A 14,813-nucleotide genomic window follows, 5' to 3' on the forward strand; every position below is an offset into this window, starting at 1 on the left:
ACCCTGCTTTCAATCACTCCAGGCATCTTTCAATATGAGTCTATCATCTCTCTTTATTTTAGATTTCTCTAGTTGGGAGAGAGAAAGTGGGATTAGAAGACAAACCAAAGGCATCTGAGTTAATTGAAATTATATACAATAATAATACAAATATGGTGAGATTATGATGCAAAAACTGTCCTTGCATATTTGGTCCTAATATCTGATGCAAGTACCTATGTCATAGGTTTTGTATCACCATGAATCTTTCAACACTTGTCTGTCCCTGACCCCTCGCATTCCTATGAGTCAGATGTTATGTTAAACCAACCTTTCCCAACCCGAGTGCAATTCACACGTGTAGACTTTCAAAACACAGATTTCTCAGCAATAACCATATTGGCTTGAAAAAATAGGAGACAGGTGGCTGTCCAGTCTTTTCTTAAAAATCTCCAGTGATGAAGCACCTACAACTTCTGAATGTAAGCTGTTCCACTATTTATATTCATCCTTATATTTACACATCCAAGTAGGCGCAATACAAAACAAGTCTGCCATTTTAGGAGTTGATAAATATTCACTTAGAATTATTTCAAGACTCACTGTTCTCAATCTGCTTTGACTTCTTTACATTATCAAGCAGCTATATCGCATTATCTTCCCAGACACAGACTAAAAAATCTTGGATGTTTTTAAAACTTTTAAAGCCATTTACAACAATAACAAATGAAGTAATAATGAAGAAAGCAAAATATGAAGTGAAACCAGAAAACATTTTAGGCCCCAAACAAGTCCTTATGCGAATTACTGTTTACCATCACCAACAAAAGAAGTGTGCTTTAGAAAGTAACTCTAGAGTAATAGAAAAGTGTAAATTGACATTACTACTCTAATGCAGATACATTTACAGAATTCATTCATGGTCTAAATAAATCATAATTATCTTTGTTTGCACAACATATTAACAGTGTTTTATAAATCCACAATAACTAAGCCCGAACTAACCAAAGGCTTAACCAGTCTTCAGTCTCAGTTTAGAACTATAGTTCAGTGTCTCAGTGACTGCAGTCAGATCTTTCCATCTTACAGGGCTAGCAGCCTGTTCTTCCTAGAAAGAGCAAGGTCAGAACTGATTGATTAAATCAGAAAGGAATAAAAGTTCCCATCACTTTAATTCACCTGGCTAAAGAAATATAATAGTACAATGATAATGTTGGTTATATATTGTTTTCTGTCTTTGCTCTCATTTCTAGGGACAAAGCCAGAATGAATGTGTAGGATGATCTTGACCAGAGGTCTTCAAACTTGGCAGTTTTAAGACTTGTGGACTTCAACTCCCAGAATTCTCCAGCAAGTCTTAAAGCTGTCAAGTTTGAAGACCTCTGATCTTGACAGTTGTCATAGCACAGGAAACAATGTTGTGACAGTCACTGGAGGAAGGGGATAGATCAGCAGGAGATAAGGGATGGGTACAGCAGAGTATCCACACCAAAATGATGTTTTAATCTTTAGGGATTTTTTGGAAGGGTTGGCAAGGCTGCTAAGAAATAAGCTCTTAGCAAGAAAATCATCAGCTGGATTGAATAGAAAATATGCCAATTAAATGAAATAGCCCCCAATTGTCTTAAAATCTACCAAAGAGCAAAGTTAATAAATAATTATAGCTCTTTGCTTATCAATGGAAGCTTGAAAGTATTATAGGAGAACCAGGCTAATAGAACTGAAAAAATTTAATATATTTCTAATTTCCCATGTCAATCAATTCTATAATAAAAATATATGAACACACCTCAAATGTTATTACTATTCACTAACATTAAGGGGGGAAATATCAGATATACTTTTAAGGTATAAAAGCTCTATGAAGGTTTCCTACCGCTAGGCAACAGCTTAAGTTTAGCATCAACACAGAGAAAACTTCTAGAACTAATTAATTACACTAAAGATGCAAATGAAGAAACTTTTATGAAGGCGTAATTTTTCACGAATAAGATTATACAATGTAAATGTTTTTTCTATAATATAGCAGACAGATGCTCTTAAACACTTACAGTCCCAAGTATATGCAAAACCTGAACCACAAGGCTACATGATTTCAGAAAAGATTGATAACTAGGTCAAAGAGCAATATTAAACATTAATGCACCCTGCTATATTTCTCTCATAGTACTGACTCAGATAAGTTCAATTCTATAGTACAAAGAATTTCAACATCAGAAGAAAATCAACAGAAATTACATATGTGAATATTTTTAAGATTTACTTTCTTACTTTATTCAGTCAGAGGAAAACCCTGCTTATAAATCCTTACTTACTTTAGAGGCCCATGGCTGCAGACAATTGGCATAACAACGAACAAGAAAAGCCATTTCCTGTGTTAAAAAGGAAAGCTTCCACTTGCAAACAAAAGTCACAAACAATAATTTAAGTAAGATCCTTGGAAGATTCTTTTTATAAACTATAAATCAGATATGGATCTTCAGGCACATGATTAGTCAGATTTTATATTCACAGTGGTTTTTTAAAAAAATTATCATTCAGCAGCTTTCATCTGGCAATGATTACTGCAAAAAAAAAAAATCAGTCCAATTTCAACAAGCAGGTAATTTCACACATTCAAAAAATTTAGTAGTACTTCTCTTTTAAAATATTAACATCAATGAGAATATGCCTGAAACAGCAGACATAAAATAAATTCAGGATCAGGCTGAAAGTTCATACAATAATTACGAAAAGATGAATATTAAATTCCTCTTAAGATTCTTTTTTTCTGTTTCAAGGCACAGTTAAAGCTGGTTAGTCTTCAGTTTCCCTTTTCCCATCTTCACGTTTTATAAAGCAGGAACAGTTTTGCTAAGAGTCTTCTTCATTAAATCTTGAGTGACCAAAGAATCCTTCATATCAAAGTTTCTTTTTCTTTATACTCCTGCCCACCAAAGCCGCAATACTGAATCCACACACAGCCAGTATCTTCGGAGGCAAAACGTGAGTGTGTGTATGAGGTCTAACAGGTTTGCATTGTAGAATTTCTCAAAGCTTCTGCAATCAAAGCCATTTCCCTCACACCCCCAATGCAGAGTTTAAAATACTGCAGTATAGCTAAGAATTCTAATGCAACAGCCAGATACCATGGTTAATCCAAATCTAGCATTTTTCAATTTAAAAAATTCTAATACATTGCAAAAAGCAACATCCACAGCAAGACTGAATGGTCGAGTCCTAATTCCTACTATCTTTGCTCGTTTCTCAGCAGCTCCCTCAGGAAAAGCTCTCATCGATTGGATGCTCCGCAGCAAGATGAAATATCTAATAAGGAGGGGGGAGTGTGGGAGGGGAATGGAGCTAAAAGGATGACATCACCTGTATAGAAAGCCTTTAGAAACTGCATTAGATCAATTGGCTACTGTATCTGCAGATGCAGCCAGAGCATCTTTATTGACCTAATATAAACACATCTCTGTACAACAACAATTCAGCAAAATGCAGTATGTTACATTTCATATCACTCTGCTCATCTGACACAGCACACAATTCCTCTGGGTGTTTTATTTTTAACCACTTAATCTTGAAATCTGTGCATCTATACACATGTGTTTTTTTCCTAAGGTGTGTTATAAGCAAATAATATTTCTAGTTACTGTGATTTAAAATGATTAAGATATTTCCTTCATTACATACATACCCATGATCTCTAAAAAAAATTTAAATTGGAGAGCACAAACTTTTCCTAATATTGTAACCTTGAATAAAATCCATTTTAAATTGGAGAATTAAAATATATCATGCCTTAAACTATATCAAAGCTTTGATATTTGAAGTCTTAATATTAAAAATGGGAAACAATGGTGTTAGCCATTAAGGCAAAGAGCCAGACACTTTAAAGGATTTAATGGTATAGATTCAAAATGAACATACATATCTTCTGTGCAATCAATTAAGAGGGAAATACATGAACACTGTAGCTACAAGTTTAAAAAAAACTGTTGCCTACAAAAGCACAAAATCCAGGTTTTGCATTAAATAAACACTTTTATCTCTAAAAGCAAATTATTTTTTAATTTCTTATTCGGAACTCAAGTATAGACCAAGTGTTCATATTTCATCTGAATCTAAAGACAGATTGACACTGCTTTAATGATCAAAGCAGGGCATTTCATGGTTGGTAATGAATGGCATTCATTCACAAATTCACATAAATTCTAGATTAATTTCATTTGTATCTTCTAAAAACTTAACAATACTCTCAGTTGTCCAATGATCAACATGCACATATTATTGATAACCTGATTTAAAAAAATGTTTTAGATTTAATTATCTGGCACAAAAAACAGGAAATGGTCATATCAAAAGTTTTGTTCAAGGGTATCTTTTTTGGAAGCTCTTTAATCCAACAGATATTTTCATGAATGAAAAAAAGTTTTGTTTTGTTTTGTTTTGTTTTGTTTTTTACTAATATCCACTTGGTATTATTTTAGACTGCTGAGAGGGGATATTTGTCTAAATATTGTATTCAAGGGATCTCTCTCTCTCTCTCTCTCTCTCTCTCTCTCTCTCTCTCTCTCTCTCTCTCTCTCCCTCCCTCCCTCCCTCCCTCCAATAATTGAGAATATCATAGAATGATCAGCATTTAAATTAATGTTTTTGTTTATAAGAAAAGGAAAAACCATCATCACTATAGTAGCAACTCTGTTTAAATAAAGAGTTGTGTGAAACTGTTCCAAAGTTTGCATGTAGAACACCTAAGCAGAGTGCCATGTCTCCAATGACTTAAGGTAATTATTTAGCAAAATATAGTTCCTCCTAAATATAACTTGATTAAATAAAACATAACTTCTTCTATTTCCTAAATATTAGCAAATAGAACGTATAGCCTAAAAATTGCCTTTTAAAAACATTTTATTGTACCATGCAATTCAGTCCACTAAAGAGTATGGCATGAATGCAATATTTCACAGCTACTATAACTGTGAGCCCAATAATGGGTGAAAATTCTATTTCCCCTTTAAGTGAAGATGACATCATCCTTTTCCCTTTCTTACAAATCAGACTGCAGCTACTGCAACTCCCTGGGGAAGATTTTACATGCAACACTGCCAATCTAACAGCTATGTGCAGGGGGTAAGACTAACCTAATTCTGTACTAGACTAGAAGCTTTAGAAATTATTTTTTTTAACACTACTAAGCCAAAATTTTATGAACATATTGTATATTGTGAGCAAATGTAAAATGATCAAAATGCATTTGCAAAGGAAGTAATATTTTTACAAATATTTTGTACGATTATTTCAAGCAATTAAGACTAACTTTAAAGATACAATGTGCTATACTAAGCTTGTCAGCAAATAAATAAATTATTGAATAAAGTTACAAATGCAAACAGTATACTTTATTTATTTAAAAATATAATGAACTTAGAAAAAAAGAAGAGTACATTAGATATGGATGGATACATAGAAAGGAAGACAGATGGTCAAGCAGTTCATTTTTATTTTAGATTGTATTTTAATAAACTCCATGTATTTCAAATATTTGCTCATATTTTTAATATTTCCGTCAGAATTTCCCCAAATATGAACAAACAATTCCAAAAGAAAAAATGGGGACACACTATATATGAAATTTCTGTATCTATACAGTAAATAGTAATATAGTTTCAGTAAACCATTATGCTCAAAATGGAATTCAAGAAGCTAAAGACTCACAGCATCTGATAATTGGCAAGCTGAATGACAGGTTACAAAGCAATCTAAAAATCTTTATAGTTTGGCAAACTGAAGTGCTTAACATTTTAATGACAAAAAAGGTTATCAAAAGTTTATTGTAACATATACAAGTGTCAGTTTGAAATGTGTTCTGGAAGAGAAAGGGCCAATGGTGAAAATTATTACTGGCAGATGGGACAACATCTGGCAGCATCTCCACTATGCACTGTGTCTTCTGTGATTTAGAATAGCTAAAACACCTACATCATTTAAGCTTCTCTATCTCAAATTATTTTGTATTCAAGAAAGCTTAGAATTATAATTATTGCATTTAAAAAAAATTATGTAAGGCTTTGTATCACAATTATTAAAAATATCCAAATGAGCTATCCACAGTTTCTTCTTTATTATAATACTATTATGTTCCAATGTTAAACAAGGAATATGTGTTCAGTTTCACTGCAGTTACAGCATTCTATGGTCTAAAAATTCTACCAAAATAATGGTATAATTCAATAATAGTAGAAACACATAACCTATCCTGGGCGGGGGCGGGGGGGGAGAGAAAGAAAGGGGAGGGAGAGGGAGAGAGGAGGAGAAATGTAAGCAAGAGGCTGTCACTAGAACAAAAATGATGTAAGCTTCTAAAAATAGAACTGGAGATACAGAGGGAACAATAAAAAAGGACCATAGATTCAATTTCCCTCTAGGCATTGTAAGCTCCTTTTCTTCTCACAGGTAATATACTATATATTTAAAAAGTCTTTTCTTATTTAGAGTATTTGACATTTATAGCTGCATAAATTCCATCTGATTTACTTCATTCACTGTAGATTCATGTATTAACCATATCTAGATGCCATATGAACAAACAAGTCATTTCTTACATTACTTACACCTTTTTGTAAGTAACATTGGATTTCTCTTTAGAATGTTACTGAAAATTAAAATTATTTAATCAATTTTAAATTAATAACTTGCAGGTTCAAAGGCTTATTTCAGCAGAACACAGCCAAAGGAATTAAAATTGCAAAAGTATAAAAATATATACAGAATAAAAGCATATGGGCAGCAATGTTCCCTCTAAGTTGCATGCATACTGTTTGTGGTCCTCACATGCCCAGTCATGAGACACAGTTCCCTGTTAAATGTCAAAGATGATGCATTAGCACATCAGGGAGGGAGGGAGGGAGGGAGGGAGGGAAGGAAGGAAGGAAGGAAGGAAGGAAGGAAGGAAGGAAGGAAGGAAGGAAGGAAGGAAGGAAGGAAGGAAGGCTGGCTGGCTGGCTGGCTGGCTGGCTTTCATCCAGGAAATAGGTTGAAGCCCAAATCTCCTGGGCTGGAGCCCAGGAGATTTGGGCTTCAACCTATCTCCTGGATAAAAGAGATTAAAAGAGATTAAAACTGAGCAGCAGCAACAAAGAAAGGGGGAAGCAAAAAAGAAAGCAAAGGAAAAAGGAAGAGGAGGCTTCTCATCCAGATCTAAGCCAAAGCCCAGAAATCTTCTGCCAGGCTACACACCAAAGGAATTCCCACTGAATGATAGCAGGGAAGAAAAAACAGAACAAAGGAAACAAAACAACGGGAAAGAGAAGACAAAGCAAAGGAGAGAACAAGATACAACTTCTCAATTTTTAAAAAAGAATTTGAAAGCTTATAAAGTATGTTGCATGCTATTTTTCAAAAATATAGTTCTCTTGGGCCAAATTTGCCCAAACCAACTCAACTGCTGCTTAAAGATATGACTTGAGCATCTGCTTCCCTGATTTAGAGTGAACACTGATTAACTTTTGCTTTTATTCAGGCAAATTTATTAGAAGAAAAAATCCTTCCATTCCCACCATCCAGTCAGAGCTGAAGAAGCTTCTTGGATGAGAAGCAAAATGTCTTTAAAGAAAAAACAAGAAAATCCAGTTGCCTTGTGAAAAAGCACGTTTGGGACAACCATGACCAGGATGACTGAGAATCTCAATAGTCATGAACATTGGGATAAACACTCTTCAAATGGTGTGAGAGTATACATGGATTTCCAGCAAAAAATGCTGAAACCATTTGCACTACTCAGCTGACCCTGGGACACAGATAAATCTCCAAGTGCCTCAATGACTCTTTAAAAGAATGCTAATGACCAGCTGTCTGCAAGGAATATAAATCCTTCCATTCCCCACCATCTAGTCAGAGCTGAAGAAGCTTCTTGGATGAGAAGTGAAACAGCTTCAAAGAAAAAAACAAGAAAGTCCAGCTGAAAAAGCACCTTTGGGACAACCATGACCTGGATGACTGAGAATTTACACAGACTAGAAGAAAAATTATTAGCATATACCAATTTCATATTTTTTCCCTAAATTTGAATGAAGAAAAGTCTACATTTCCTTTTGAAACACTGCCAATCTCAAACCTCTGAGCAAGATTTAGCTAGTGAAAGAAACTAAATCTCCTTCTAGGTATAAATGTTACTTTTATCATATATTTTTTAAAATTAAAAAAAAATTATATGACTATCCTTCAAATATCATATAGATATGGAATATTTAAACTGTAATGGAAGTATCATCTAACATATCATTTATAACAGATTCTTTTTTTAAAAATATCACCAAGAATTCTACACAAAACACAACACAAAATTTTGCTGCTTGGAAGTTGGCATAAAAACTCATGTCTGTAAGAGAAAATTATAACAAGCTTCCCAGTGCCCAAAAAGGCAAAATAATAAAATAAATCATGTTGCATATAAAGTTCCATACAAAAGGAGCAATGTCCAATAGTTTTCACTGATCCTGTTCCACAAGGGCAACCATTTTCATTATATGGTACTTTACTGTATTCTCTACCCATGTAGATAGAATGACAATAGTTGGGCCTTGAAAAAAAGCTCTCCAATACTTGGATAGAGCTGGAGCCTTCTGTAACAGGCTGGTTGGGTGCACAGAAATTACATTTCCATCCTTTGATATAGTCTAAATTAGCATTTGCTAGATCAATTTGCAGTTCTACATCTGTGATACATTATAAGAAGCCCTTTTACAGGGCATAATTCCAAGAAACTCTGATGACAGTCCATATGACAGGGTGTTTTGTTTTGGTATGAACTATCTTTTGCCTAGCTGATTGGAAATTATTAGATAAAATTAGTGGATACGGTTTTAAGCCAGTACTTGTGAACAGAGTGTTTATCATATGTTTTTAAAAATGTGATTTCTTTTTTTTAGACATTCATCATGCTATCTTAGTATAAGACAATTCATCACACAGTGTTTTGTGCATGACATAAAGAGTTTCAATTGAGCTGCTATCTATTTGTGTCATGAAAATGTTCCATGTGGTGTGGAAGCAATTATTTTATTAGGGCAATGCAGCACTTTGCAATCAAAGAGGAAAAGATGCGTCAAATTTTGTAAAGCTAGTCATAAAGCATGTCGGCCATTCCTGAAAGAAGCAATGTCTTTATTCCAGAATGCCATGATTCCAGAAACAAGTGTATTTGATTTAAAGTGCTCCTTACAATTGCTACTGGGCATCCCCTTACTGTTCTGCCCCAGCTACTGATCCCAAAGAACGTAGCACACACAAACTCCAAACAAAACTCAGTTTACTTCAAAACACAGTCTTTTGAAAATGCAAGCTGTTAATAAAACGTTCTTAACAACCTGCCAGAAATTCCACAGATAAGATAGTCTTACTAGAGTTGGCAGAAAGCCCAGAAGCCAGGTTTGCAGAGAAAATTCAAACTCAATGATCAGCGAATGAACGAACACACGTTGTTTCCTGCAGCTTTTTACAAGCTGTGTGCAAACTTAAATAGGCTAAGGGAGTGGCCAATTAGCCCCAAGCCTTACTCTCAAGGAGACCTCCTCCTGAGTAACCATTCCTGCCTTTTGGCAGCTCTGCGTGCTCGTGCATTGAGAAGAGGCTCCTCTCCACTTCATCCTCTTCACTTAAAGGAGCCTCTGGAGGTTCTGAAGGCCCTGGCTGAATCCCTGCCTCTGGCACCACATCTTCTTCAGCCTCCTCGCTGTCCGACTCGAGCGCCGACTGCACAGACTGCTGGCGCAACACCACACCAGCCTCCTCGTCGTCGGGATCAGCAACAATCCATGCAGGCCGCTGGCAGGCCACAACACTTACATATATAAATATGAGCCATGCAAATCTTGCATAGCTCTATTATATTATGTAAACTTTTAATGGGAACAAACATGCACAGAAGCTGATTTAAAGAGGGTCTCCGTGAGAAAGACAAATTCAAGCCAGGCCATGTTTTCAAATACATTTCATTCCTTAGGCAACTGTATCAGTTTAACATGACATCAGTTCCATGTCCACATAAAGACACCATACAATTAGAATTGGTGCTCAAGTGCATAATAGAAATAATATGGAAACAAAGGCAGGATGAAACTATGGCTAGATGACATGTTCACAAAACGAGGCTACGCATATGATTCATAAATGGCAGAACATTTGATTTTCAGTCCTATTTCTTAGACCTAGAAATATTTTATTTCCAGTAGTTACTAGGCTAGAGTAAACTAGATATATAATTCCAGACATGATTACATTCAAATTAAAATCAAGATGCTTTGAGAAATGTATGCCAGATTATGCACATTACTTTTTCACTTCTGTATATCAAATTTCCCCTATTTCTTTCAGTTTTGATATTATAAGATTGCGAAGTCCGAATAGGAGAAACGAACATCCTTCCTCAACTTTGAAAATATAGTACATTCTAAGATAGGTCAGCATCTGTTTCTGATAACTGGAACACAGCCCATTGTGAAATTATTAAATCATTTAAGATAAAATTAGCAGTGTCTTTTCTGAGAAAAAATTAACTTTAAACTGAATAATTCATGGTATATTCCAATATTGATATCTATTTTACCATGAATCAAAAAAATTCTTATTTCAGTGACCTACATAATATTCTGAAAACTTCATATATTAGGTTTTCACCACTGAATGATTTGCCATTACTTTCTGACAAAACCATCAAATTAGTCCTACCCTCTCTATATAACTTTAATCATAATTAGCATGTAAAAACTACACAATCAAAATAATTTTTAAAAACAAAAGGAAATAAATTATTCAATTTCTTTAAGAAAAAGTTATTTTTTATTCCAAAATATAGGGTTTTTTATCTAAAACTTAATGCACTGTTTTTAACAAAAACATAAAGCATATTTCATTTTAATACTTATGTCTCTGATATCAGGCATTTGATTCAAATAGACATCAACAATTCCTAACAGGAATACACAGCAGAATGATTTGCCTGAGTAGAATGCTGATTGGAAAATTCAGAAACATTTTAGAATATTTAATTAATTAATATGTTTTCCAGAGTATATTATTGAACTGTCTCAAGCTCCATATTGAGAATGGAAATGCTTTTTGAATGTTATGCACTGAACACAACAAACATACACTCTTCTGTTTAAACAGAAGAGAATGCACCTCAGGGTTCCACTGTAGAGGGATTGGTGCTCTGTGTGTATGTGTGTGTGTTTGTTTGTTTGGTTGGTTGCTTGCAGACATTTCATTATAAAACCAGGTAATATGATGTTACTTCATCTGGACAATGAAGCAAGCAAACAACCAAGCTCAGACAGTCCAAAGCCTCCATATATAATGGTTTGACCAACAATCTGGACAATATAGCAATAAAGATGTTCCATTTTTTCCCCAATATATTTGAATCAATGTGATTGAATTTGCTCTCTCAAGGAATGTGAATATGCATTAAGAATGTAGAAAGTTTCTTAATGAGGCAATGATCTAAAATATATTTGAGTAGCAAGAGTCACATATTAAAATAGATGAAATCACGATACCTCCGATAGTAAAAAGGGTGCATGCCATTGCTCTTTAATGACTAATTTAAGTGTGATCCAGCCTTGTCTCTTCTGTTCTAGTAACAAATACCCAACTTCTTTAAAATTATTTCATGTTACATATTTCTTCCAGAAATAAACTACTAAAAGGAAAGAGAATTTCTTATTAACTTGTCAATGAGATGCCTATTCTTAAACTTTTTTTAAAAAAAAAATATCTGATATGTTGCTTTTGAATCAGTAATCTGGCATTCAGCTAGAAAAGCAGCTTCCTGTAAACAGATGACAACATCAGTTAACACCACAACGACAGACAGGACTATCAGCTCTCCACATATGATGTTAAACCATTAAGAATGTTGTTTTTTTTTAAATTGAAGGGCTCTGCCCACTCTGCTAATAAATAGAAAATACTCAACCACATAATTTTGCAGCATTCCCATGCAATGTTTTGTTATATATAAGTCAAAACAAACACTTTTTTTCCTTATAAGCACTTAGATAACAATAATTGAAATTTTTAGAGATGGCAGTAACCATTATTATGCTGCTTGGGAAATTACTTCATAACAGTTACCGTATTTTGGAGAGTATAAAACGCACCTTTTCCTCCCCTAAAAGAGGCTGAAAATTTGGGTGCGTCTTATACTCCAAATGTAGCTTTTTTGAAGCTTTTTTTTAGCACTAACGAGGTGCTAAACAAGTGAAGCGATCTCCCTGTGCTTTGCCTACTTTTCTCATTGGTGCTTCTTCTCAGCTGTGCCTTAGAAGCTGTTTTTTATTACCAAGCAGGGGATAAAAAACCAGCAAACTAATGTGCTGAAGCTGACCAGATTAAGGACGCTAGCCAGATGAATACCTGGTAGGCAGATTTTTTTTTCCTATTTTCCTCTCCAAAAACTAAGCTGCATCTTATACTCCGGTGCATCTTATACTCCGAAAAATACGGTATATCTTTCTTTTGTAAACAAATTTGAAAGTCATTTTAATGCAACATTATCACAAACCACAAACAAAAGCCCGAATTGATATACAACTGGTATAATACTGAAGTCCTTTTAATTACATGTTGACCTCAGGTGAGATGAGCAAGAACATGATGACACAAAAAAAATTTGGAAGGAAAACAAAAAGAACATTATTTTTCCTTTCTCAAGTTTTTCTCAAAAATAGATGGTGGGTTAAAAACTACTATTTTTTTAACAATAAAGTTGAGAATAGGTCAACTGAAATGAAGAAAATTGAAATAAATTACCCATGAAACAGCAATTACTAAATTATCGTAAGAGCATACATTCAATAGCATTATTCCATATTATAAGAAATCACCTTTCTTAAAAATGATTATATATGTCTTAAAACTGACAGTAACACAAAGATTATGCACTATGCCATTTCTCCACATCATTCATAATTTTATACATCTTTATCACACTTTAACTTTGCTTCGTGTTTGTTTTCTTACTTTCTTTCTCTTTCTCTTCCCTCCTCCCCCTCTCTTTTTGTAAACAAAATACTGTAGCCACTTGTAACTTTTCTTCTAGGAATACTTTCTATTTACTTTCACAATCCTTCACTTACAATCCTGCAATGCTATTAAAATTAAATGTATTTGGGTAAGTTAACCAAGAAAGGAAATCTAACATAAATTTAATTTATAAGTACTAATACAAAACAGGAGAAAAAGAACAACCAACATAGCACTCATAACTTCTTTTATTATAATCTAAATTATAAAAATATCTGAATAACAGATGATGGAATATTTCATCTAATGGGATCTTAAATTAACCTCAGCTATATAGCCTAAAGAAACTTTACTTAACCAAGCAGGTTTAATAGAGTTTAGTACTGCAAGTCACTGGGAATTTGGTTAATATCAGTTCCAACATATCTGGAAGAAATGAGTTTTTATTTATTTGCTTAATAGTATTTATATTCCACCCCAATGTGCAAGAACTTTGGGAAGCCTGAGAAAAACATATTTATATCCTTTCAGTTCCTTTGACCTTTGAACAAAGTTGAAATTTAAGGGCTTGAAACCAGAAAGCAGTTTTAAATAGAACAATAATTTTCAAAATTGTTTTTGCCTGTATGGTGGATGTGCCCCTTATTAGAATATGTATGGTATCTAATAAAGGAAGGACGTTCTATGATGAACTCTAAAATCCTGGAATTCTCTTGTAGTGATTGAACAATCCATATGTTTCTTAATTTGTGTACTTTGAAATCTTCTCCCTTTTAGAAGCTGGAATACTGCAAAGCAAAGAACCGATAACCAGCAGCACCCTACTTCCAAAAATCCCTTTAGGTTTTAAAGTAGCCCTATGGCTTCTCTTTAGAAAAGGATTGACAGCTTAAACTCAGCGTTTTGTTTGAAAATATCTTTTTTGTAAACAAGCAAGCTGTATCAGCAGAGCACTCAGAACATATTCTTCAAATGCAACAAGTGCCCAACAACCCAAAATGGTGGAGGGCCTATATTGGAAGAAATGAGGAATATAAATATAATCATATACAAGTAAAAAAGGAATTATCAGCTACTGCTGAAAGACTGAAATATAATATACAAATAACTGAATAAATTTGCATCACCTTCAATGTATCTTTTAATGATCAATGATCATTAAAACAAGGTACATTCATGAAGAAATATTCTACGCATTATAGGGATAAAAATGCACATTAAAAAGTACTGCCCCCTTATGAAATGTTCTTCTTGAAACATGAACAATCAGCAAACTTCTAATATCTGCAACAAAGACTAAAAGCAAGTGCTTTCTTGTTCTATAAATCAATCCCTAGAACAACTTCTCAGTTCAAGAAAGTGGGGAGGATGGCTTGGAAGGGAAGGCAGTTTCAATCTCTCGTCTATCGTAGTATACGGGGAATTCTTGGTTTTTTAAATCAGTTTTAACATTTTGTTAATTGTGTTTATAAAGATTTGTCTAATTTCATTCCTGATTGATCAATCTGAGCAATTTTAAAATTAGCTTTTGGGTCTCTAAGTTAGGCTGATGGAAGGTAAACAATCGTGGAAGTTCATTACAATTTGATTTGTCAGAAGTTATTGTTTTTCTATGATGCTGAAGACATTACAAACTAGGATGAAAAGAAATACACTATTAAATTGAAATTATAGCTCATTTGACACAAACAAATGACTTACCGTGCTCAGCATGAATTTTCTTCATGGTAGCTAAAGTTCCACAAAATATTTCTAAACACATTTTAATGTAAAAGCTCTCATTGTCCAAAGTACTAAATTGCCGCAATGTTGATCTTTAGAGT

At 33.9% G+C, this 14,813-nt stretch overlaps 1 protein-coding gene across 1 annotated transcript in view; it reads right to left on the minus strand.

Moving 5' to 3' along the window:
• RAPGEF6 (Rap guanine nucleotide exchange factor 6) overlaps window positions 1–14,813 on the minus strand; it is a 164,313-nt gene that overhangs the window by 89,905 nt on the left and 59,595 nt on the right. The gene's annotated exons all lie outside the window — the stretch shown is intronic.

This window comes from Pituophis catenifer, unplaced genomic scaffold (genome assembly GCF_029215685.1).
Source record: "Pituophis catenifer annectens isolate HBS135680 unplaced genomic scaffold, rPitCat1.0.hap2 SCAF_2, whole genome shotgun sequence".
NCBI lineage: Eukaryota > Metazoa > Chordata > Lepidosauria > Squamata > Colubridae > Pituophis > Pituophis catenifer.